Raw genomic sequence first — 11,411 nt, forward strand, 5'->3', positions numbered from 1 at the left:
GAGAGAGAGAGAGAGAACCTCTGTGGTAAGGAAAAGAAAAGGGGGGTGAGGGAGGTGGAAGATGGGGCAGAGAAGCATCTGTTCAACTCGTCTGCCCGAGGGCACCTGGCAAGAAAGTCTTAACTGAGGGGCCTGAGGGCATTTGGTCCCTGCATCACCTCCCTTGGCTTGCTGATAGGCAAGTGGTCAGGCAGAAAACCCATTACCATCCCACCAGGAGAAGCTTCTCCCCAGTTAAAATTCTGGGCCATGGTGTCTTGTATTAAAGCTGATATTAAGCCATAAAATGTAATATATTATGACACCATAAAATGCAATGTAATTGCTATAAAACCATAAAATGTAATGTAATAGGCACCGTGTCCATTATGCACTCTGTAGTCTAAAACAGTTAGCTTCCACTCTGCTCTTAGACAAACAAACAATTCCTATTCATTGCTACCTCTGGAGAAAGGTGTAGAAGATTCATCTCAAATGAGCATGAATTGTAACATTCAACACCCAGGAAGGAAGCAGGGTGGTGTGGAGGAAAATTCCCAGGCTTTGGGGTTAGACACAGCTTAGCTTCCAGCTCCGATTCCATCCTGTCTAGATCAGGTCCCTGAAAAACAGACGCACATGAGGATTCACACTAGATGTCTCCTGGAATCACATTTGCCTGCCTCTTCTCCCTGTCCTAATCTGCTCCTTAGACGGTAACACCTGGCTAGCTCTCTGACCTCTGTCAGTCATTCATCAACCCAGAGTCTCCCTTGGGAAGGGATGCAACCTGCCTGCCAGGTATCCTTGGGCAAGGCTGACAGCTATGAGCTGCTATTGGCCAACAAACATTTGCAGTGGTTGGGTGAGGGAGCATTGGCTATGAGACTATGGGTGGGGAGAGCGTGGCACCATGGGAAAGGGTGTCAAAATAACTGCAGCATGCCCACATGCCTGCAGCATCACGTGTGTGCACATATGTTATAAAATGACATCATACACACACCATGGGAAATTCCAACCCGTATGCATACAGAGTTAAATGTGTACTTAGAACTAAATACAGTCATCCCTTGGTATCTGCAGGGAATGGCTTCTGGCACCTCCTGCAGACACCAAAAACCACCAGTGCTCAAGTTCCTTGTATAACATAGCATAGTGTTTGCACGCAACCTGCAACATCCTCTTGGGTACTTTAAATAATCTCTAAATTACTTATAAAATCAACTACAGTGTAAATGCTGTGTAAATAGTTGCTGTTCAGTGTTGCTCAGGGGATGATGACAAGGCCAAGTCTGTACTTGTCTGGTACAGATGTAACCATTATGGGCTACTGCTAGACAAATGTGGCTCAAGCCAACAGTGCTTAAATAAGAGCCAGAGACCAAGCATCAGTGCATTAAGTGGGTTCAGAATGGGGCTAGGACTGGGAGTTTCAAGTTTTACTTTTGGGAAACTTCTGGCTTTATTTCGTGTGTGTGTGTGTGTGTTGGGAAGTGAACCCGGGGTCTTGTGCTTGCTAAGCAAATGCTCTACCACTGAGCTACATCTTCAGTCCTTTTACGGTGTTATTTTGAGACAAGTTCTCACTGTGTAGCCCAGATTGCCCTTGAAATTGTGACCCTTCTGCCCCAGCCTCCCAAGTAACTGGGATTACAGGTAAACATCACTGCCTTAGATAATTTTTCAAATACATTTGATCTGTGCTTAGTCTGAGACTGTGTGTGTAGCATCCCTGGGCACAGAGGGCTGAATATACACATGCAGAAATAATAGCACACTAATCAAGGGGCTGTGGACTGTTACGCTGGCAGGGATACTGTGCAGCAGGATGGGCTCAACTGCCTTGAACTTCCTTAGCACAGAGGCTGAGCGATGGTGAGACGTCACATGTTGAGGCCTTTGATGGGGGTGGACAGGATACCGACACATCAGTGAAGCGGAGAAGAAAGGGCTGCTGAGGTAATGGAAAGCTCCACCAGCTCATCAGAGAGCTGGAATAAGCTGAACAGAGGAAGACAGCCCCCTATCTCCCTTCCCTTGGAAGTTCCTGGAAATCCGTGATGTAAAGAAAAACATCACAGAGGACACTAATTTTGTCCAGGATGTGTGCTCCTCTGACCCACGGAAAGGTGAATCCATCACGCCTTCCCTTTCTACTCTTCTCTGTGGAATATGGTGGCACCTGCTGTACCACTTAGAATTACATTCAGCTGCAAGTTACAGAGACACCAAAATATTGGCTGGCACAAGACAGAATCGTATTCATTCATGAAAAAAAGCTCCGAGGAAGAACATCTTAGACTCAGAGTTCCGCTGAAGTTGAGAAGTAACATAAATGAGGGGAATACACAGATAGGTGCCAGGGAGAAGCAAGGGCTACAAACCCCTCCAAAGGGGGCAACTGTCAGCTGGCTTCATCCTGTTGTTGCCATGGAGAATTGGGCTCCATGGTGCTTGAGCTATTGATTTTTTAAAGAAAAATTTAAAAGTCTGCATTTGACTTCTAAATGTTGACAACAAATTCAAAAATTTCAAAGCGCTGTGGACTCAGGAAAATCCATAAATAGAACATATTTAACCCAGGGCTACCAGTTTGGAACCACTGATCTAGTCACTATAGAAATTTTGTGCATGCACATACATGTATCTCCTTTTGTGGGGGCATCAGTATTGTGCCTGAGTGCGGAGCATTCTCATTAAGCTATTTCCAAGTGGTGGGTGAATGCTGAACCCTGTAAATTCAGCAGTTCGTCCAGAGTTGGGTTGACGTTGAAGTCCTCAGGGAAGTTTCAGGCTGTTGATTGAGTCACAGAAGCAGAGCCTTTGCGGATTATATAAGGAAGGGCTTAGACCGGATGGACAATGCGAGTTGGTGGAGCTGCCTGTGAAGGTCTGTTGTCCCTGCATAGGGTGCTGAGCCTGATGTTGGAAGGGTTACTAGTTAGAAAGTGATCATAGAGATGAAATGACAGAGGGCAAGAGCTACATGGATGCCCCAAGAATAAGCTGGGATGCACCAGCACAGATCGGAATGTGTGTCTGTCTCTCCCTGGACCTCAGGACAGACTCATTGTCTCTAGAGTACAGCTTCAGAAATGTGATGGTCTTCAGAGGGGTCAGGAGCTGGAGAAGGAAAAAGAGGAGATCTGGCAGGAAGTGAAGGAGTCCTGAGCCTGACTGATGTCCCCAGATCCTCAACAAGTCAGCCGTTGGGTCTGTGACAACCTGTGTGAGCTGTGACAGAACTGAATCACCCCGATCCCTCCACTGGAGCATAAACCACTGCTGCTGATTTACACCCACCTTCCAGAGCTCACCCTAATCTCTGATGTGGTCAACTCTAAGGTAGAAGCCTGCAGGGAAAGTCAGTTTAACAATTGGAACATCCTGCAGAGCCGCTGTGGACTGGTAAGACAGATTGAAATGGGGAACAGCAGTGTAGTTGTTGAGTCATGGAAGGGGCTGTGGGTGCTCATCCAAAGGAAGCTGATGCTGTCCAGGCAGCTCAGGCCTGGAAAGTGTTGGTTATGTGGAGGAGTGGAGAGGACTGTTTACGCAGGCAAAGGGATGTGTAGTCGGCTATAAAATATGTAATCTGAGAAGGGGGAAGAGAGATCAGAAGCGGGAAAGACAGGGAGAGGAGGGCTGGGGATTTAGCTCAGTGGTTCCACCGCCTGCCTCGCAAGCAGAGGGATCTGAGTTCAATCCCTGGTACCCCAAAACCAAAAAAGAAAAAATAGAGAGAGAGAGATCAACACACTAACATTAACCCATATATAACTCTTGCCTGTATACATACACAGCTCAGCCAATCAGCACACAATATGCACACACATCTAACGGTGAAGACACAAAGAAACAACAGTTCCCTCAGTAATTTCCCTGCATTTCCTCAAACCCCAGGAGGTAGTAGAAGGGTTTATTCTGATCCAGGCTTTGGAGGACTTTCTTCAAGATCCTGGGTGATGTTTTCTCCATTTGTGTTGCTGTAAACATTCAGCAGGTTGTGGACATCCCAGGGTTAGGCGAGCCCATTTCATAGCTTGTCTTATCCAGGGGAAATGTCTGCAAAGCCTGACTGTGCCATGCTTGGTCTCAGCTTCTGGAAACCTTGTTTCCAATGCATTTTGCATCCTGCTTCCTGGTGCTATTAATGTATACAGCAGACCATAAAAACTGGGAGGAAATGAGGCAGCACGGCATTTCCACTATGAATTTTGGTGAGAAACCCAAAGAATCAGTGAGTGACAAGGGCTCAGAGCCAAAGATCAAGGAAATACTGTTGGAGGCTGAGCTTACAAAGCAGCAAAGTGAAGAAGGGATAACCCAGTATCTTCCAGCAGCCCGGGGCTGTCCGTATGTCTGTAGGAGCTAAGTATATGTGTGTGAGAAAGAACCATGTGATGTGTACTGGGTACCTTTTGTGTCAATATTCCTGACTAAGTAAATGGGAGGAAGAATCTAAAACCTCAGGAGCAAATAAGAAGGTTTGCTCATGATAGAGGGACGTGTATTTTCTCTTGCAACGTCAGCTTTTCATTTCTGCTTATTGAGAATATTTTTAGAGAAGGGAGAAATATTTAAAAACTTACATTAAAAAAATCACTGTGATTTGAAAGGTTCTGCTAATTCTTTGTGTTAAGATGGTAGCCTGAGATAGATGTGCCTTTCTCTTCTGAGGATGTACTAGCAACCCTTTTGAGTAATGCAGAAGAAATTCCCAGAGCTTGTCTGTGACAGAGATTGGGAAATCTTTCATTTTCTAAATAAAATGAGATTTTAAAATGTTGCAAATGCCCACAGGCACTGGGAGTTGAAGTGTGCATATGAAGGGAGCGAGGGTGTCTGAACAGAATAGGTATGGGCAGGGGCCTGAAGGGAAAGACAGTCTGGAAAATTCCCCCCGGAGTTTGCTTAGGGAGCTTTAAGGATGGAGATGGTGAGTGTTACATTTTATGTCCACACTACGCTGTAGTTCACTTCTGAAATTGTGAAGTCTTCCCTAGAAGCCTCTGTGTTAGTTGAGGCAAAGGTTAAACTCCTGTAACAAAGGACCCCCAAGTACAGTGGATTAAGGAAGACAGGAGTTTATTTCATATTCATGAAATGGTCCTGAGGCGATTAGTCCAGGAATACTAGACTTTGCTCCACGCCTTCCTCCTGAGACTCAGTCTCTTTTTGTAGTACTGCCCTCCTCTCTGTGTTTATCTCAACTAGGCACATCCCTGTGTCTTTGCATAAGTGGAAAAGGTGAACAATAACATTGTACGCGATTTCCTTTTAAGCTAGTGACTTCATGTTGAATGTATCGTAGGCAATTTGCTTGCATTCTGTTGGTTTGAACTTAGTCACGTGGTTCTTCTACTTCGCCTCAAAGAAGTCTGGGAAATGTAATCCCCAGCTGAGAGACCACGTGTTCTCCCATCAATGTGGAAGGAACTGAGAGCTGATTTTGTTGGAAGACTGCAGTAGCAGGTGTTGGACCTGGTCTGAACCATCATGCTTTCTTAACTGGATCAATGTCGTAGTTTTCTAACGATACTCTTGCTCCAATCAGCCTGAAATAACAGTGCTGCTGACATGTTTTATTCCTTCCACAAAATTCCCCAAAGCAGTCCCATATCCTAGTTCTACCCCACATTCTACCACTTGACTACTCCCTCCAGCCACAGTAGCTTTTTTCCTCATTCTTCATGCTTGTTGTTGGGTATACTCCTACCTGAGGGCCTTTGCACTGCTGAAGAGATAAACTGACGGCATAGGATGGACCTTCAGAGTTTCCCACACTGGGAGAAGAAGGCTGAGCTTTACTCCCTTAACAGTGTCCGAGCTGTTTTGGATAGGGAATGTGACCTTGGATAAGACAACTCTACAGCAGCTGAGAAAAGAGGCCCTTCATTCTTCAAGGGAGGATTGGTCAATGTCAGCCACTGGTATCATGCTGTGCGTTCAGGAGAAGAGAGTTAGTGGAAGCAGAGGGAGAAGTTAGATCTGGCTAAGGATGACTCTCCAGCTGTGGGGACCCCAGTAGGCAAAAATGGGGAGGGATGACTACATAAAAAGTCATCAGAGAATATGAAGAGCTGAACTTCATTTTAGACAGATGAGACTGAGTGAAGGTTTGGGGAATTTACAGTTAGTTCGTGACCAGATGCCCCATCCAGGGAATGGAAACTTCCTGGTTCACACACTTCAGGACTGGCTCTTTAAGATCCAAAGGAGCCATTCTTGGCAACTATGTGCCTCCCAGCTAGTCCTCAGCTTTCTGACAAGCTGTGTCACAATATTGATCCAGTGATTAAATTTTGTGCCGTACTGACTCGGGTCTTAAATAATGTTCCTGTTAGAGAGCTCCGTGTGAGATACCGACTGCACATGCCCAGGATTTCATTAGGTCCCCCAGAGGCAGAAGAGAGCCAAGAAAGTGGAAAGAGGTTGTGGTATGAGTGTATTTTGTCCTTCAAGAGGAGCCCTGGGGTTTCAGCAGAAAGGGCATTATCTGGAGCCTTTTTAGATGGAAGCTCTGGGCGTGATCAGCGTCTCAACGTGTAATTTTGGACAAGACATTTCTTTTACGGGGGACTGTGGACTCCAAAGGCAAGACGTTTAGGAGGGTGGGCTTTACTGGGTGTCCTCTAATGAACATTCAGAAGGACTTCTGTTTGTGGAAAGCTTGTGATGTGAAGTACACTTTACAGGGATTACCTCATTTCATCCCCGGAAGAATCCTAGGAGGTGAGCATTATTACACTCATTGTGCAAATGAGGACGTTAAGGCTCAGAGAGGGTTCATAACTGTTTCAGGTGACACAGCTACGCAGTATTGAGTACACTTGGATGTCAGCAGCAGAGCCTGAGTTTCAGTTGCTCTGCTTTAAGGCTTTGATGTGGGTTAGGGGGAAGATTATTTATTCAGGGTTGCATATGCTTAGATCTGCAATCCCAAAACTTCAGTCTCATGCACGATCTGCTCTCCTAAACTCTGGCTGTCTTGATTTGGTACTGGAATCCTGTGTGGGGCTGTGAAAGATTAACTTTGATATTATCCCAAGACAGCAGGCCTGAGGGGATAGAAGTTATGCTGACCGGATTGTAACAATTCATTGACAAATCTTTTCTGGACAAAAATCCAGATCATATCCTGCCGTGAGGTCCTGTTGCTCCTTAGACTCTGGGCAGCTGAGTTCTACAGAGACAGCCATGCTGGGGCTCAGAAACCACTGTCAAGGTGAGCTCCACCTCCCCGTTCTCTGCACAGCCAGGTACAGTGGCAGCCGGTAGGACTTCCCTCGCAGGCTCTCCTCTGCTGCAGCAAGTGGTACAAACAGAAGAAGCCACGTGGTTGCCTGTAAACCCAGCTGGGGCTCTAGTGTTAGTCGGAGGTGGGGCAGGGAAAAGAGCAGGGGTACTTTCTGTGGCTGGCGGAAATCAATGCCTTTCTGGAGGCAAATTTGAACATTTGTATTTAAGCCTTTCTGTTATACATGACCTTATTGGCAGTGTGCTCATGGAATTAAACACCTAAATAATATGTTTGTGGAAACAAGATGTGAAGTTTAACAACTGAACAGTGGTTTTAAAACATCATCTCTAGCACCATATATATATAATAAAATTTTAAATTTATATATTAGTTATTATTAGAGACTATGTATTCTATAATGTCTCTTTAGACATTTCTGAGCAGTTTTATGTTTACAGAAATTTGGATAGAAAGTAAAGTTCCCTGATTCCTCCTCTGTAGTTTTCCCCATTATTTTTTATCTTTTATTAGTACTTGTTTGCAGTACATAGTGATCACATTCCTCATGACAGTTTTCCAACTATTAACATCTTTCAATAACACAGTACATTTATGACAGCCGATGAGTTAATATCGGTGCATTGCCGCTAACCAAACAGCTTACATTTGGGCTCACTCTTTGCACCTGACATGCTATGGGTTTTGACAAATACGCAGTGACGTGCATCCGCGCCACCATTTTGGACAGAACACTTTCCCTGTCCCAGAACTTCCTGTTCTCCACTGTGTCCTCCCTCCCGCCCTCTCCCAGCACCCCAGGCAATCTCTGTTCTTTTTACCGTCTCCATGGTTTAAATTTTCCCAGAATGTCTTAAGGTTGGAATCATGCAGCACATAGCAGATGATTTTCTTTCATTTCACAATATCCATTTACAGTTCCTTCATATCTTCTCATGTTCGACAGCGCATTGCTTGGATATACGGCAGCTTATTGACACACGTCTTAGGAAATATAAATAAAACTGTTCTAAACATTTACGCACAGGTATTTTTGTAAACATGACTTTCAACTTATTGGGGTAAACACTGAAAAATGCAACTGCCAGAGTCTGCAGTAAGAGTATGTTTAAGTTTGCAAAGAGACCACCAAGCTTTCTTCCAAAGTGGCTGACTTTGCATCCCTACCAACAATGAGCAAGTATTTCCTGCTGTTCCATGGCCTCAGTAGCATATTTGATGCTGTTGGTGTTTGGGGTTTTAGCCATTCTCATAGGTGGATGGCGGTCTCGCGCCAGTGTTTTAATTTGTAATTCTCTAATAACACAGCAGAATGTCGTTTGCTAACTTGTCACTTGTGTACCTTTATGGGTGAAGTGTCTGCTCAGATATTTTGCCTGTTTAAAAATGTGGATTGTTGTGCTAACTTTGGTAGCACATGTACTAAAAATTTGGATTGTTTTCTCATGGTTGAGTTTCTAGGAGTCTTTTGTAAATTGTGGATACCAGTCCTTTATTGGGTATATGACCACCAAAGATTTTTCTCCCACCTGTGGCTTGTCTTCTCTTCTCATTCTCTTGACATTATCTTTCATAGAGCAGATGTTTTTTTAACTTTTTATAAATTTTGCCTTACCCATTTTTTCTTCATGGATCATACTTGGGGTGTTGAATCTGAAATGTCAGTGTTAAATCCTAGGTCACCTAAATTTTTCTCTCATTGTCTTTAGGAATTGTATAATGCTGTATTCTATATTTAGGTCAGTGATCTGTCTGAGTAAGTTTTTGTGAGGGACCTAGAGTCTGTGTCTAGATTCATTAGGTCACACAGTATCCAGTTTTTCCAGTGCTACTCTTTACCCATTGATTTTTCTACTTTGTGACGATGAGTTGCTATATCTGTGTCAGTCTATTTATAGTTTGCTACTTTGCTTCACTAATCTATTTGTCTTTTCTTTTGTCCATATAATATCTTCTTGATTACTATAGCTTGGAAGTGAGTCTGGAAGGTGGGTCATGGCAATCCTCTGACTTTGTTCTCTTTCACTATTGTGTTGGCAATATGGGATCTATGTGTATAACTTTAGTGAGTTTCTTGATACCTATCAAAATAGATTGATTTGCATGCTAGGATTCTGATTGGGGACAATAATTTTTTGTTTTTTTTCATTTATCTATATTTCTTCAAAAATGTCATGAACAAGGATATAGCCCTTAAAACCAGACAAATCTAGGTTTGAGTTCTAATCCTTGTATTTATTAAACAGATACAGTGTGTGATGTTTACTGTGTACTAGGCATTGGTTGAGTTACCTTATAAATATGAGCATATCTCATCTTCATAACAATTTTATTGGGTTGGTTTATGGAAATAGGATCTCCTTTCACAAATGGAGAAACTGAGATACAGAAATTGAGTACCAGGGAATGGTATAGTCAGGAAGTGTGGCACACAGACTTGAAGATGATGTCTTTTGATCAGTGGTCCTTTCTCATGGTGCCCACACTCTGGGGCGCTTTCCTCCCCTTGAATGTGCAGGACCGGTGTCTTGTTTCCCCTCAAGGTTGTAAATTGCATCTTGTTAGCGTGTTGTCTCATCTGCTAACTTTGAAGAAGCAAGTCACCATCTTGGAGAGGCTCGTGTGACCAAAAACTGAGGGCTGGACCACAGCCAATAGGGAGCTAAGGTCCTTGTGGGCAGAATATTGCCACAAGGATTTGAAATCAGATCCTTGCCCAGTTGAACAACCAGATGATGCCCCAGCCCTGCCACACATCTTCTTCGCGGGCTTGTAGAACATTTGAAGCAGAGGCCCTAGTTAAACCATGACAAGAGCTCCCTTTCAGGTGTAATAGAATGTATTATTTTAAGACCATAAGTCTTTGGTACTGTGTTATGCAAAGGGAGGTAACCCCTACATCTAAACTAAGCATGCTAGCTCAAGATTCCATTCCCCTTGCCTGTACTTTACTGAATGTCTGCTTCCCAGTGGTGTGGCTTTAATCAGGTTAATCGATCTCCCAAAGTCTTACTGTTTCTATTTATAAAATGGAAATCATCATAATTTCTAATTCAAAGGGTTGCTATGGGGATGTATGTTAAACAAACAAACAAACAAACAGGGATTCACTTAGCATAGAGCCTGGATCTTGATAAAGTATGGTGACTGTCTTAGTTGTTTCTGTTGCTGTAACACAATACTAGAGGTTGACTAATTTGTAGAGGAAAGACATTTATTTAACTCATGATTATAGAAACTAGGAGTTCAAGATCAAGGGGCCACACCTGGCAAAGGCATCATGTTGGACCAAAACATGATAGAAAAGTAGAGGGACAAGTGGGAAAGTATGCAAGAAACAAAACACCAGGGATACCTTGCATTATAACAACCTCTTCTTGCAATACCTAATCCAGCCTTGCTGTAAATGTATTGTCCATTTTCTGTTGCTATGACACAGTACCTGAGGCTGGGTGACATAACTTAGAAGCTATGCCTGGCTGCCCTGATTGAACAGCTTTCCTCTACTATGCCAATTATGCCTTAGAGCCAGTTAACCATGGCCTAAACCCTTTAAAGACATGAGCCCAAAACCTCGCCTACTTTAAGTAGAGGTATTGAGTATTTTGTCCCAGTGATGGTAAGGTGACTAATATTGACACATAGGTGTCAGAGTGAAGTAATTATACACAGGATTGGCCTTAGACAAATAGAGAGTTCAGACACTGAGGCAAAAATAAGACTCACTAAAGCCTTTTCAGTCCCTCTAGAATCCTGTTCCAATGAAGTCCAGTGAGATGTGGACTTTTTCCTTCATCTTCCCTTCATTTGCATCTTCCCTTCCCTCTCCCAATATTGACACATAGGTGTCAGAGTGAAGTAATTATACACAGGATTGGCCTTAGACAAATAGAGAGTTCAGACACTGAGGCAAAAATAAGACTCACTAAAGCCTTTTCAGTCCCTCTAGAATCCTGTTCCAATGAAGTCCAGTGAGATGTGGACTTTTTCCTTCATCTTCCCTTCATTTGCATCTTCCCTTCCCTCTCCCACCCCTCCTCCTCATACTCTCTTCCTCTTCCTCCTCCTCCTCCTCCTCCTCTTCCTTCTTCCTCTCCTTCCTCTCCTTCTCTTTCTCCCCCCTTTCTCTCTCCCAGCTCTATCCTGCACCCACATATAAGATGACAAT

The sequence above is a fragment of the Fukomys damarensis genome, unplaced genomic scaffold (assembly GCF_012274545.1).
Source record: "Fukomys damarensis isolate Sample0158 unplaced genomic scaffold, DMR_v1.0_HiC HiC_scaffold_12, whole genome shotgun sequence".
Classification (NCBI taxonomy): domain Eukaryota; kingdom Metazoa; phylum Chordata; class Mammalia; order Rodentia; family Bathyergidae; genus Fukomys; species Fukomys damarensis.